Below are 12,434 nucleotides of genomic sequence, written 5' to 3'. Positions count from 1 at the left end.
TATTAGCATTTCCTGGCTCAGTGTGTGTGCATTGTCAATATGATCTGAAGACTCAAAAGGACAATGTGTACCAAACAATGCTCTAATTTGGAACACAAACACAATAAAGCCAAGGGCATGGTAAAAGTAAACATGATTGATTTTTTTTTTCACAACACAATACAATGTACATGCAGGCCCTTAAGTTTGACTCATAGTTTGGAGTATCACAAAACTTTTTACATGACAGCCTAATGCATGCATGTCCTTGAAGCGTACATTATTTATAGAGTACATGAACATGGAGAGGCAGCGGCCTATACATTACTGTACAACATGAATAGTAAAATGCCTTTTTCTTCTTTAAATTCTTCCTTCTTTCTCCTTTATATTCCTCCTCCTATTTCTTCTCTCTTTGATCTTTTCTTCTTCTTCATTTTGTTTTCCTTCCCCTGTTTCCTCTCCTCTCTCTGACTTACTTTCACCATTGTCTTGTACAAGTGCTATATTATGTACATGTAGTCATGTACATACTATAAATTCTACTCTTACAGAATACAGTGTTTGAAATAATAATGATGAACATACATGTATTCCGTGCGCTGTACTAGGATTAGGGAATGATATAGCAGCTTACATACCTTTCATCATTATCCAAATGCAAAAAGGAAAAAATGGGGGGGGGGACCGTCCCCCCCCACCTCAAATTTAGGGAGGGGACAAGTCCCCCAATCCCCCCCCCTGCCGCCTACATGTATGTGCACATGTATATTGATTGCTCATGTGAATTATTTCAATATTGTTCTTGTACTTTTCATCTTTATGTATACCTATTGTTAAGGCCATTGGAAACCAAATTTCTTTGTATGCGTACATTGACCAATAAAAGAATCTTGAATATGTATGTATAACTATGCATACATGTGGATGAGTAGGCCTTTAGCACACCTTATACTGTAGGTGCACATACTATGTAGGCCTATATAGAATGTACTTCTTGAATGTACATGTAGATCAATGGAGATCACAATTAACCTGATCCATAATACTATGTGAGTAATGGATTGTGCAAATATCAGATGTGCTTTTAAATATCTTTCTGTGCAATTAAACCCAAGAGTAAAGAAAATGAAAACGAATGAAAATTGATATTGTATCCAGATTGACTCATGCTGACAAATCACTCACACACTGAACATGATACATGTACATGTATACGTGTATGTCCAGTAGATGCATGCATGCCAAGTAACATGGAGGCCAAAAGTCAATGAGTACCATATCGGCTACGTGTATGTATTTACACATTATTATAACAGATGAAGGTCTAGTAAAGTAGATCATACACATACATGTAGTACATGTACGATGTACATGTAGGTCAAGCAATTGATCTACAATTCTACATTAATCTGAAAAGGGGCAGACATGAACAAGATAATTGGTTCCAATCATAAACTTCCACAGAATTGACACTTCCAATTTATTCTTGACTTAAGCCAACAACAAGCCCTCTAATATTCCCATACAGATACAGGTGCATTCTTTCTGCTTAACACCTGAAGTTCTTGACATGTACTTGAATGGGGTGAATCTCACTACAAAACTCCTTTTACAGCGGGCAACACTAGGTGGTTTCAAATCGCCTCGATCATAAGAATCCCTGTTAAATTACACTTATGAGAACATTTTAAGGCTAAAAATACCCATTAATTATTCTTGCATTCACACCGCCCCGAAACATATCCTTCAGGATAAATTCCTGAAGTTAGGAGCATGCGCAGTATGGTCTAGGCAAGGCACGAGATTCAAAACACTAGCCCAGCAACCACCCACAGCACCCAAGCCCAACTACACTCTGGGCTAAAAGTTCCCGTAAATTGCTTTCACATTGCCAAAATACAGGTCTGCAACCTTGGAAAAATCCCCACGAAAGTTCTCATAACTTTGCCAAGTACATGTACCTACTATTTTGTGGGTATTTTCTTTCGGGGATATTACGCGTAATTTGCTTTCACATTGCCAATATATTATTACCTGGTATTTTCTTATCGGGGTAAATTTCCAGGTCAGAAAATACCTGGAACTGACGAACTTTGAGGCGGTCTGAAACTGCCTAATGTCACTGGTCTGACAGTCCCAGAACAGTTCAAATTGCTGTCGGGCCAGTTACTTTTCAGAAATAGCCAGATTTAATACTGGCCCAGTTTACACGACTGGTTATCAAACTACAGAGCTACCAAGTCTCACGCATTGTGCGTGAGACTCACGCATTCAGGGTCCGTCTCACGATCTCACGCATGGCACCCATTTTTCTCACGCATCGGGACCCAACAGAAAAAAAAGAGAAAAAGTAGCATTATTCGCTAGATTATACGACTGGCCGACCGCCTTCGCGTCTAGCCCGGCACGCGAGACGAATCGAGAGTGCAGTCAGCGCACAGCTAGTACGTGATACGATGAATCGTGTGCGTGCATCGCATGGTTTGGTAGTGGATCGATATCATGATGAAGCCCATATCTCATGCGCGCGCGTAACGCGCGCACCTTTTCGCAACGTACGAGTGTAAGTGTAAGAGACGCCGAATCATGAAAATCTCACGCATAACATTTTTTTTAACTTGGCATCTCTGAAACTGATACAAATGATATTTTCTCTTTTGTAAATTATGAAAATGGCTTGGGCATCTTAAAAAAATGTCTCTCCAAAACTGAGATTCTGCTTTCATGAATTATAATGTGTGTGTGTGTTGCATTTTCTTGTTTGCTTGTATTTTCTTTTATTGGGGAGGGTTTAATGAAAGCAATAAAAGACAACAAAAACCTTAAGTCTTTTTTTAATGTTTTTCTTTATTTCAGGGACCAGTAAAAAATTGAATAACTGGGTATCTACTGGTCCGACATGAATAGGTTGGTACAGTAGGAAAAAGGGTTAGTGTGGAGCCATGCCTTGTAAAAAATCATGATAAATTCATGTAGGCCTACCTACCTGTACTTCAAGTATCTTGCCTACATTTTCTCATCAGTACTTTGCTTTGAAAGGTCAAATCACTTGCATTTTTATCTAGTTTATACTTTGTATGATATATAAAAAAAAAATACCCAGGTACACTATTTTCTGCAATCAGGCGAACCGGAAAGCACTGGATATTGGAAATTGGCCATTGTAAATCAGATCAAAATATACCTGCAACAAAGAGTATCAGCTCAGCAGCCATTCGGCCTTGGCCAGAGATTGGGGCAAGGTCTTTTTTATTGGTAAAGTCATATCATAAAGAATAGACTCTGCAGTCTGGTTTATTTTTATTCAATCTCTATTCTGTGAAACTGTACAACTATATTATAGATATTGTACTATACTATAATATAACCCTATGGCCCCTGCTCAAATCATTCCAATCGGTATAATTATATGCAAAACTTAAGAAAGATGATACAAAATAGTAGTCCAATGCTATTTTCATTGTACTATTTATTAGTTTGTACTATAGCAGGGCAAACTCTTCAAGGTGCACAATCATGCCAATCATTACAAAAATAAAATTAAAAAATTATGCAACAAATAGTGGGACAATAAGCAAATGTGCTTCTCATATCATGCAAATCGGTATGAAATTAAAGAAAATAATTATATTCTCAAGAAAGATGTTATTATTCTTTGGTCAAAAAGGTTTTCTTCCATCATATGATAATAGTCTACAATAAAGCACCTGGGCAAAAAAAAATCAACTGCCTCACTCAAATCATGCAAATCAGTATAAAATTTATGGTGTACATGTATGAACTCATGATACAAATTACAATGAACAAACGTTTTTGTATTATGTTCGTGCATTTTATTAAGATTTGTTTGTTATGACATTTTGAACAGGTGCAATGAGGAAAACAAGATTCATAAAAGGGTGTACAGGTACATGTTGTAAAAAAAATTTAGTTTAGAGGAAATATCTATGAACCTAAATAGCCTACATTTAGCTTTTTAATATGAAGAATAAGGGATCCAGGAAGTATTTCATGAAGTGCCATGTCGGTTACCTTCCTTCACAAATTTGTGCTCATCCAATCAGACAATAGGATTTCAGTAGCTTATAACAGTCCTGAAAACTTTATTGCTGCTATCACACTTTGTGAAACAATGCCCAGGAAGTGAAGGAGATCAACAGGGAAGAGCAAAAAGGTGTTATTAGATGCTGGTACAGTAATAATGAAATTGAAAAGATGTTGGGAAGGAAATACATACTGTCCCATATGGAGATACACTAGTCTACATTTAATCACAAATTTGTACTCATCCAATCAGACGATAGGATTTTCAATAGCTTATAACAGTCCTGAAAACTTTATTGCTGCTATCACACTTCGTGAAACAATGTCCAGGAAGTGAAGGAGATCAACAGGGAAGAGAAAAAAAGTATTAAAATGCTGTGATAATGAAATTAACAAGATGTGATTGATATTGAGAAGGAAATACATGCCCCATATGGAGATACACTAGTCTGCATGCAGACTCATATTTGACACTATACAAATTAGCCCTACATGTATACATGTCTAGAGTAGAGACTAGACGCCAAAGGCTTTGTCAGAGCAGGATACTAGTAGGATCCACATCAGAGCCAGTACAGTTAATGGAAATGTAGTCTCACTGCTTCAGACTCTGTATTATGCATCATGCAAATTGCAAAAAAAGGGTCTGTAACAGCAGACTAGGGAAACACAGGATGTGGATGAGGACATGGTGTGAAAGAAACTATTAAAAGAAAAGGTGTTGCAATTCAATTTTAAGGTGGACAGGAAGGGTATTAGATTTGTATAGAATTTAATTTGGCTTTTGCACTATCTTTTGTCAAATCTCGCTTTAAAAGAAGGGATTGAAATTATAAGTGGAGATTTTATAAGTTAAATAGTTTTTTAGACCTATAGATACATCTACATGTATATGCCAGCAAGTCAGCAACTATTTTAAAATGAGTCTGCAGAGTTTACTCCAATAATATGATTACCCAAATTCTGTACAAAAATAAAAACATTTTGAATGATTCTGGAACATGAAAAAATGGATGTAGAATGTACATGATATGCAATAACATTTAAAAGTTCATACATCATTTTTCAAAAGTTTTCTTTTTTATATATTTTAAAGTCTCTTTTGTAACACAGCCTTGTTTTGTTTTTGTTTTTTTAATGATGATCTCATGCAATTTTATGTACAATGTATTCCAACAAGATTTACTACACAAAAAATCATAAACTTGAAAGATAAATACAAGTACAACCAAGACAGAAGTACATCGAAACTAAAGAACATTATTACATGTGACAACTTTTCACAAATTCTACTCGACGACACCTTTGATAAATGACAAAATATCAAGTTCTTTCAAGAGCTAATGCTTTTACTATGCATGTAAGCCCTCCTCTGTTGTCAACATTTGTAAAAACTAAAAAAATGTGATGCAACTTTTCCTGATGATGTGGTTTTTAACTTTAGATTTAAATGAAAACTTTTAAAAGAAAAAAATAATAAGTCAAGCGAGAGGGTGATCAAGAAAAAAGGGGGAACAGGGAAAACACTTTTGTCAAAAGACCTTAAATAATTAGAATGTTATTGTTAGTGTCAGTGAATTGTAGACAAGAATTATATAGATCCCTCAGCAGGCTCAGGCAACTGTTCAAATGGTGTTAATATTTCAACATAATAAAAATATGATGCTTGCAGTTGTGGAAAGTCAAGAACAAAATAAGTTACAGTAAGTTAGACAATAAAGACTATATTATTGTCTAACTTTTGTTAGGACTGGAGAATTGGTATGGAACTTTAGTTTAGAAGATTTTATCTAGGGACTAGGCCTATAATAATATTTACAATATTAAACACACCATCCATGCAACTGCAAGGCCAATTACAGATCAAAATACATTAGGTACAGGTACATCATAAAAATCATCTAGCTCGGGTGATATTTTGGATTCACCTTTGTACTTACACGAACAAAGTAACAGGATTTTCCGCAACAATCAACCTTTGTATACAAACACAGTTCACTCAGGAACGCCTGGCGCTAGCGCTCTGCCTCTGCTCTGGCCAGGCCAAAACATCTACTCCCGTTCCATTGTTTGTTAACTCTAGACTATACAGTGATTCTAGTCTATAACTATGTACCGTATATGAGCTGCACCGTCCATTCATGTCCATTGGCTTGAAATGCATGCATGCATTTGTAAACAAAACAATCTCCACTAGCACACTCACTCAAAAGTAAAAAAAAAAACAAGTATATTTGTGACTCTGAAGTAAAACTACTCAAATTATAACTCAGTTACCTTTTTTCTTGATAATCTAGTGCCGAGAGTCCCAAAGGACCGACAAAACGATGATAATTAAGGACATTTTTACCTCATCTTTCCCGATCTCGTGATCCAACAAGAATTCAGAAACCAAATCAATAATTGATAGGTGGCCCTCTACGACTAAAAATTTACATGATTAGGGGGCGGTCGGGTGGGTTGGATCCGTCGGATCAAAAAAGTGATCAAAAAGTTTTGACATGCTCATGATGTAAAAGTATGACCTATTCGGTTAAACTATGACCATCCATTTTCAGCAAAAAAAAAAGAAAGAAAAGTGGGCAATTCTAAATATTCCTTGCTATATATTCCTTATTTATTCGATTATTCGTAGGATTTTGTCTTATTATTCTATTAATGTGCGTTAGCTATATGCTGCTTTCTTCTTTTTGTGCGTGTGTTTTTTTTTGTCTAACCAATCCTAACTTATCAAAATGAGACAAGAATAAATCATGACGGAGTGTATCTTTTTTTAGGTACCCATTTCTGGATGGGTTTTTTTTGGGGGGGGTCCTTTTTGCACGCAAAATGAACATTTTTAAAATATATGTATTATATTGTAAAAAAAAATACATAGAACTTATAGAGATAATTATGAAAAATACAGTATAAGGAAGAAAACAATACTATGTAAACATGCCTAGTAAATTTGTTGGATAGCCAAGTTTCAGAGCCAATGCAATATTTACGATCGAGCCCAGCCGATCTGCTCTTCCGCTAAAAATGTTTGCAGTATGAAAATAAAATGATAATAATAAAAGATCAGAAAAATCTGCATCATGATTAAGAAGAAATTGAAGTTTAAACTTACTGTTTCGGTTGCTCGATAGGTGATGTTGCCTCTGTGCTTAAAGGTCCAGTAAATGATTGCCTGAATTCAGTATCAAACTGACAGTAACGAAATTACAAATTTGTTTCCCAAACTATGAACAAAAAAAGTTCTCACGCGACTTAATCATAATATAAGCAACATATTCAAAACAAGTACCAGCTATAAAGTACTGCTGTAAATGATCACCTTGTAGTTATTCAACGGTCAGTGCTAATTGTGGCAAGTTTATAACCCGCATTGAATGATGGTCAGCGCTTGAGTGGCTATTCATTTGTTAGGATATTTCATTATGATAGCCCACATGGTCAATGCTTTGTGGTCTTTCAGAAATTTGCCAGGATGTCCCGTTAATAACCCTCATTGAAAAAAAAGAGATAGATCGGCGTGTGTAAAAGAGGGACAATAAAGACTCAGTCAATAAAAGAGTCCGTGTGAGGCGCGCCGACCCCGCTTTTTTCCACAATGTTCCCGTGGACAATAAACGGGCTCGTTTGCCCATACGTAATTAATAAGCGCCCTTTAAACATAAGGCAGGGGGCCCCGGATAGGAACGGTTTTCAGAGAGGGGTGCTGGTTCAAGGAAAAGTGACCAAAAAAGCGGTCACGCTCCAATAATGAAAGCGAATTTGGTCAAAAAACATTTGACAAGAAAAAGAGGGTTCTCGACAGCCCCCAAATGGAGGTGATATGAGGCCGTCGTCAACATCAAGCAGGTCGCTCATGACGACGGTCTCCTGCGTTCTGAAATTTAGTTAACTAATATTTGTCATGTACTTTTTTTTATATTCAGAAAGAGATTGTAAATGATACGTGTGTCTAAAATGTATATATATGTAAAATCTGTGTAATTGATTATGTTGTATTATGTTGAACATGTAGAACGCAGAAATAAATTTCAAGCAAACAAACATTGGTCAAACTCCAATTCAATTCAATTCATTTTATTGTCATGTATAAAAACACAAAAATTGTCCTCAGACTCTAGTTAACAAAAAGTGCATTAAAACAAAAAAAATAATCATTCACAAACTATAAATACATCAAAATAATACATACATGTAGTATAAATTTCTTTACTTTTTAGCATACCAACATGATTTCCAGGGGGTGTTGCCTAACACTGTAAAAAAAACTGTTTAAAATTCTAAACACGTTGTTTAAGCCTGTCACTCTAAACTACTGCTAAAACTTTTTAAACAGCTGTTTAAACTTTTTGAACAGCTGCTTAAACTTTTTAAACAAGTAGTTTAAAAATTTTAAACAATTATAAAAGGTTTAAACAACATGTTGTTAGAGTGGCAGGCTTAAACAACGTGCTATTTTTTTATACTGTGTCTGGTCAGGAGTTTACAGTGGCGTAGCTAGGATTTTTTTTCCCGGGGGGCACTGGGGGGTCCTTGTTTTTTCAGGGGGGGGGGGGGGCACCGGCCATTTTTCCGGTGTGTGTGTGTATGTGTTCACAAGGGTGGATCCGACTTTCGCCAATAGGGGACGAGGCCCAAAATTGTCTTCACCTATATCAGTCACTTGTTAGTTTTATTCTTATAAAACAGCATAAACATACAATAATCTCATAAGCCTTATAAAAAGTGCGAGCGCGAAGCGCAAGCGATTTTTTTTTTACTTTAATGTATTTTTTCCTGAAATTTAATTTTCTGGGCAATGTTATGTGTGACCCTGAACAAGATTCGTATGTACCCCCAAGCGCGAACAGAATTTTTTATCAACTGTTCTAGCATTATCGAAAAGGGACCTGTTATAAGGACTGCTTACAGTTACCCACGAAAACGGTATATATTTCAATAATGCGAGCGCGAAGCGCGAGCAAATTATTTTACATTCCGACCTAAAAAAAAGGTCATTCTAAGCACTTTTTGTATTTATTAATGGGATAGGTATGTAACTAAACAATTGATGCGAGCGCGAAGCGCGAGAGGAAGACAATTTTAGACCTAAAAGCGCCGCACTCTATTCATATTTTGTAAGTCATAAATAGGATATAGTCAATTGGGCACATTAATAATGCGATAGTGAAGCGTGAGCAGACAATTATTGATATTCTGATATAAAACTGGATAATTTAAGTACATTTGAAATAAAGAACATGTACGCTATTGCGCATGTTTTATATTTAGACCTAAAATATGGGCATTCTGAATACATTTGTTTAATGGAACATTTTGGAATACACGTAGACAATATGAACTTGGCAAATCAAACAATGTGACCACGCAGCGTGAGCTTAAAATGCTGATATGTAGACCATAAAACGGACATTTTACAGAACACTTAAATTTGTAAATGAAAAAAAAATTAATAATGAAAGCTCGATGTCCGAGCTAAAATATGTTTTGCATATTGACTTCAAAGCTTGCTCCACATCAGCCTATTGAGCAAAATCTGAATCCCATCAGAACAGGCAATTATGGCGCGAAGCGCCAGCAAAAATTTTATATAGTAACATGAAAAGATTTTTTTTATTGCAAGTCTTCCCCTCACAGTATTTCATTCACTCGTTTTCCTCCTCCTATTTTCCTCTTCTTTTTTCTTCTGTCTTTCTTCTTTTCCTTTTTCTTTCTTCTTTCTCCCTTTTTTTTTTTTTTGCTCTGCCAATTTTTTCTGGGGGGCACACCAAATCTCGGGGGGGGGGGGGCACGTGCCCCCCCGTATAGCTACGCCACTGGGAGTTTAACATACGCATAAACGTCCTAGGGGTTCTTAAGCACCCCCGCTTTCGAGATCATTTTTGTATGTACACGGTGATTTTTGTCAACATCAGCCCCAACATAAGAGGCATTGCTTTGAATTTTCATTGAGGTTTAGCGGGCTGATGGCGCTGCCGAGGGTTGTGCAATCATATATGATCTTTTTCTTTTACATATGGGGCCTAAACTGAATGGAGAAAAAATAACAGGGGAAAGTATGGAAGCTTATATGTGCCACCCAGATGTTGAGATAATTATCTTGGGAAGTCGACATCTTGATAAGAAAAGATAAGATGACGAGATCCCGGATCTCATCATGTCGACATCTTGTAGAAGAGATGATCAGATGACATGATCATGGATCGAAGATCTTGTCATCTGTTCAAAAGGATGTCGAAATGACGAGATCCGGGATCTTGTCATCTGATCATCTCTTCTACAAGATGTCGAAATGACGAGTTCCGGGATCTCGTCATCTGATCTTTTGCAATCATGATGTCGACTTCCCAAGATAATTATCTCAACATCTCGGTGGCACTTTTAAGCTTCCATAGGAAAGTGCTTATTGTATATACTCAAACGGGGATACATACGACCAGATCATCAAAGATGCAAGCATAGTAGGCTCTATTAGCCATATTTTAAAAATTATATTCCACCATTATTAAGGTTTCGAGTGTGCTGAGATACAAATATTAGAGAAACGATTACTTTTCTGCATCAATGCAGATATATCTGTAAGGAAGTAACAAGTTGAGAAGCGAAATATAAAACAAAATAGCAAATAGCTCGACGTTTTAATTTAAAGTTTTGAGATATATTTTTGTCTTTTCTGATCCATGCAATATGATTTTTGTATAAAAAATGTCTTCTTACCAATTCTATTTCAATCCAATGAAAAAAAAAATATTGGAAATGGTTACCTATAGGATCATACAAAATGGTTATTTTCTAATGGTTCTACGAACTTTCGACAATACCGGAATAAGAATGAATTTAATTGGCCTAAGTCTGCAATGTTTAAAGTGGTCTACGGCTGTAAAGAATGAAAGGGGTACCGGTGGGGGCAGCGTTCTCTAGATTGATAAATAAATCCATAGGCTCAGATGTTGTTTGAAGGTTTGCATGGTGGCATGTACAATTGCTGATGTGGTTTACGGTACACCATGTGGAGTGTTATAGAGACAGTGGATAGAAGAGAAGTGGATAGGCGAGAAAGTGGAGATTTGAGACTAGAGTATTCTTTCTTGAAAAATAGTCCTGAAAAGGACTGTAAACCAGAAGGAATGTTGAGTGAGAACAGCTTGAGTAGTAGAGCTGACGAGGAGATGCTGGCTTGAGTCGGCGGGTAGAGATGATGAGTAGTAGACTCGACGTTTCGGACAGGTTGACTGTCCGTCTTCAGGAGAGAAGGAATACTCTACTCTCAAATCTCCACTTTTTCACCTATCCACTTCTTCTATCCACTGTCTCTATAACACTCCACATGGTGTACCGTAAACCACATCAGCAAATTGAATCCATGCTGATAATATATTAAGGATGAATATAGGAAAAGGTGTGATCCGCAACCCCGTTGAGTCCTATTTCGGCACTCCATTCCAAGTACATGTAACACCATGATTGCCATGATTAAAGTGACCCCGGGGACGAAAGAGGGAGTCCGGGGTTGCTGGTTAAGTTACAAAAACAAAAATTGATTCAGCAATCCCGCTTCCTATAGAACCACGTTTTATTCCTGCAGTTCTTCGCACTCCCCATTCTCTTCCTTTCACCCTCTTTCACCATGATTACCTTCAGTTATCATTGCTCATCGCAATCATCGACACCACACCACCAGAATCATCACTCTCCTGTTCTTCACCAGCATCACCACCACCATCATTACCATTATCAACCTCCTCATCATCAACACCATCACCATGATCATTATCATCAAATTCATTGTCATCACCATCATCACCTTATTCATCACCATCATCATCACCAACATCTTCATCATTATCATCCTCATCATAATCATCATCACCACCATCTTCATCATATTTATCATCACCATCACCGCCATCATTACCATTATCAACCTCATCATCTTCATCAACACCATCACCATGATCATTATCATCAAAACCATTGTCATCACCATCATCACCTTATTCATCATTATCACCACCATCATCATCACCAACATCTTCATTATCATCACCATCCTCGTCATAATCATCATCACCACCATCTTCATCATATTTATCATCACCATCAACACCATCATCACCATCAACATCATCATCATCATCACCATCATCATCATCATCACTCCATCATCATCATCATCACCATCATCATCACCATTCCATCATCCTTCAACACCTGCCTTGTATTTACAACCATTGCTATCAGCAAAGGCAAACAAGGAAATATAGGCTTTGCTACTATACATCACATCACCCACAATAAAAACAACATTTCACAAAGTATTTCAATCGCTATCATCATTTATTATACATGGTACCTGCTACAAGTTATCTGCTCCACCAATCAAGCTACATCTAGTGAAAATATTTACAAGT

At 36.7% G+C, this 12,434-nt stretch overlaps 1 protein-coding gene across 3 annotated transcripts in view; it reads right to left on the bottom strand.

Moving 5' to 3' along the window:
- Positions 1–7,310, bottom strand: part of LOC121420145 (proprotein convertase subtilisin/kexin type 7-like) — a 49,779-nt gene extending 42,469 nt beyond the window's left edge. Inside the window, exon 1 of one of the 3 annotated variants that reach the window (XM_041614683.1) lies at positions 7,139–7,310. The gene's annotated coding sequence lies outside the window, so the exon portion shown is untranslated. Of the gene's footprint in view, positions 1–5,966; positions 5,990–6,303; positions 6,418–7,138 lie in introns of those variants that run through there. The other 2 variants (XM_041614682.1, XM_041614684.1) reach the window with 2 other exon arrangements.
- Positions 7,311–12,434: the final 5,124 nt, after the last annotated feature.

This window comes from Lytechinus variegatus, chromosome 8 (assembly GCF_018143015.1).
Source record: "Lytechinus variegatus isolate NC3 chromosome 8, Lvar_3.0, whole genome shotgun sequence".
Classification (NCBI taxonomy): Eukaryota; Metazoa; Echinodermata; class Echinoidea; order Temnopleuroida; family Toxopneustidae; genus Lytechinus; species Lytechinus variegatus.
This window is presented reverse-complemented; position numbering and strand designations above follow the sequence as displayed.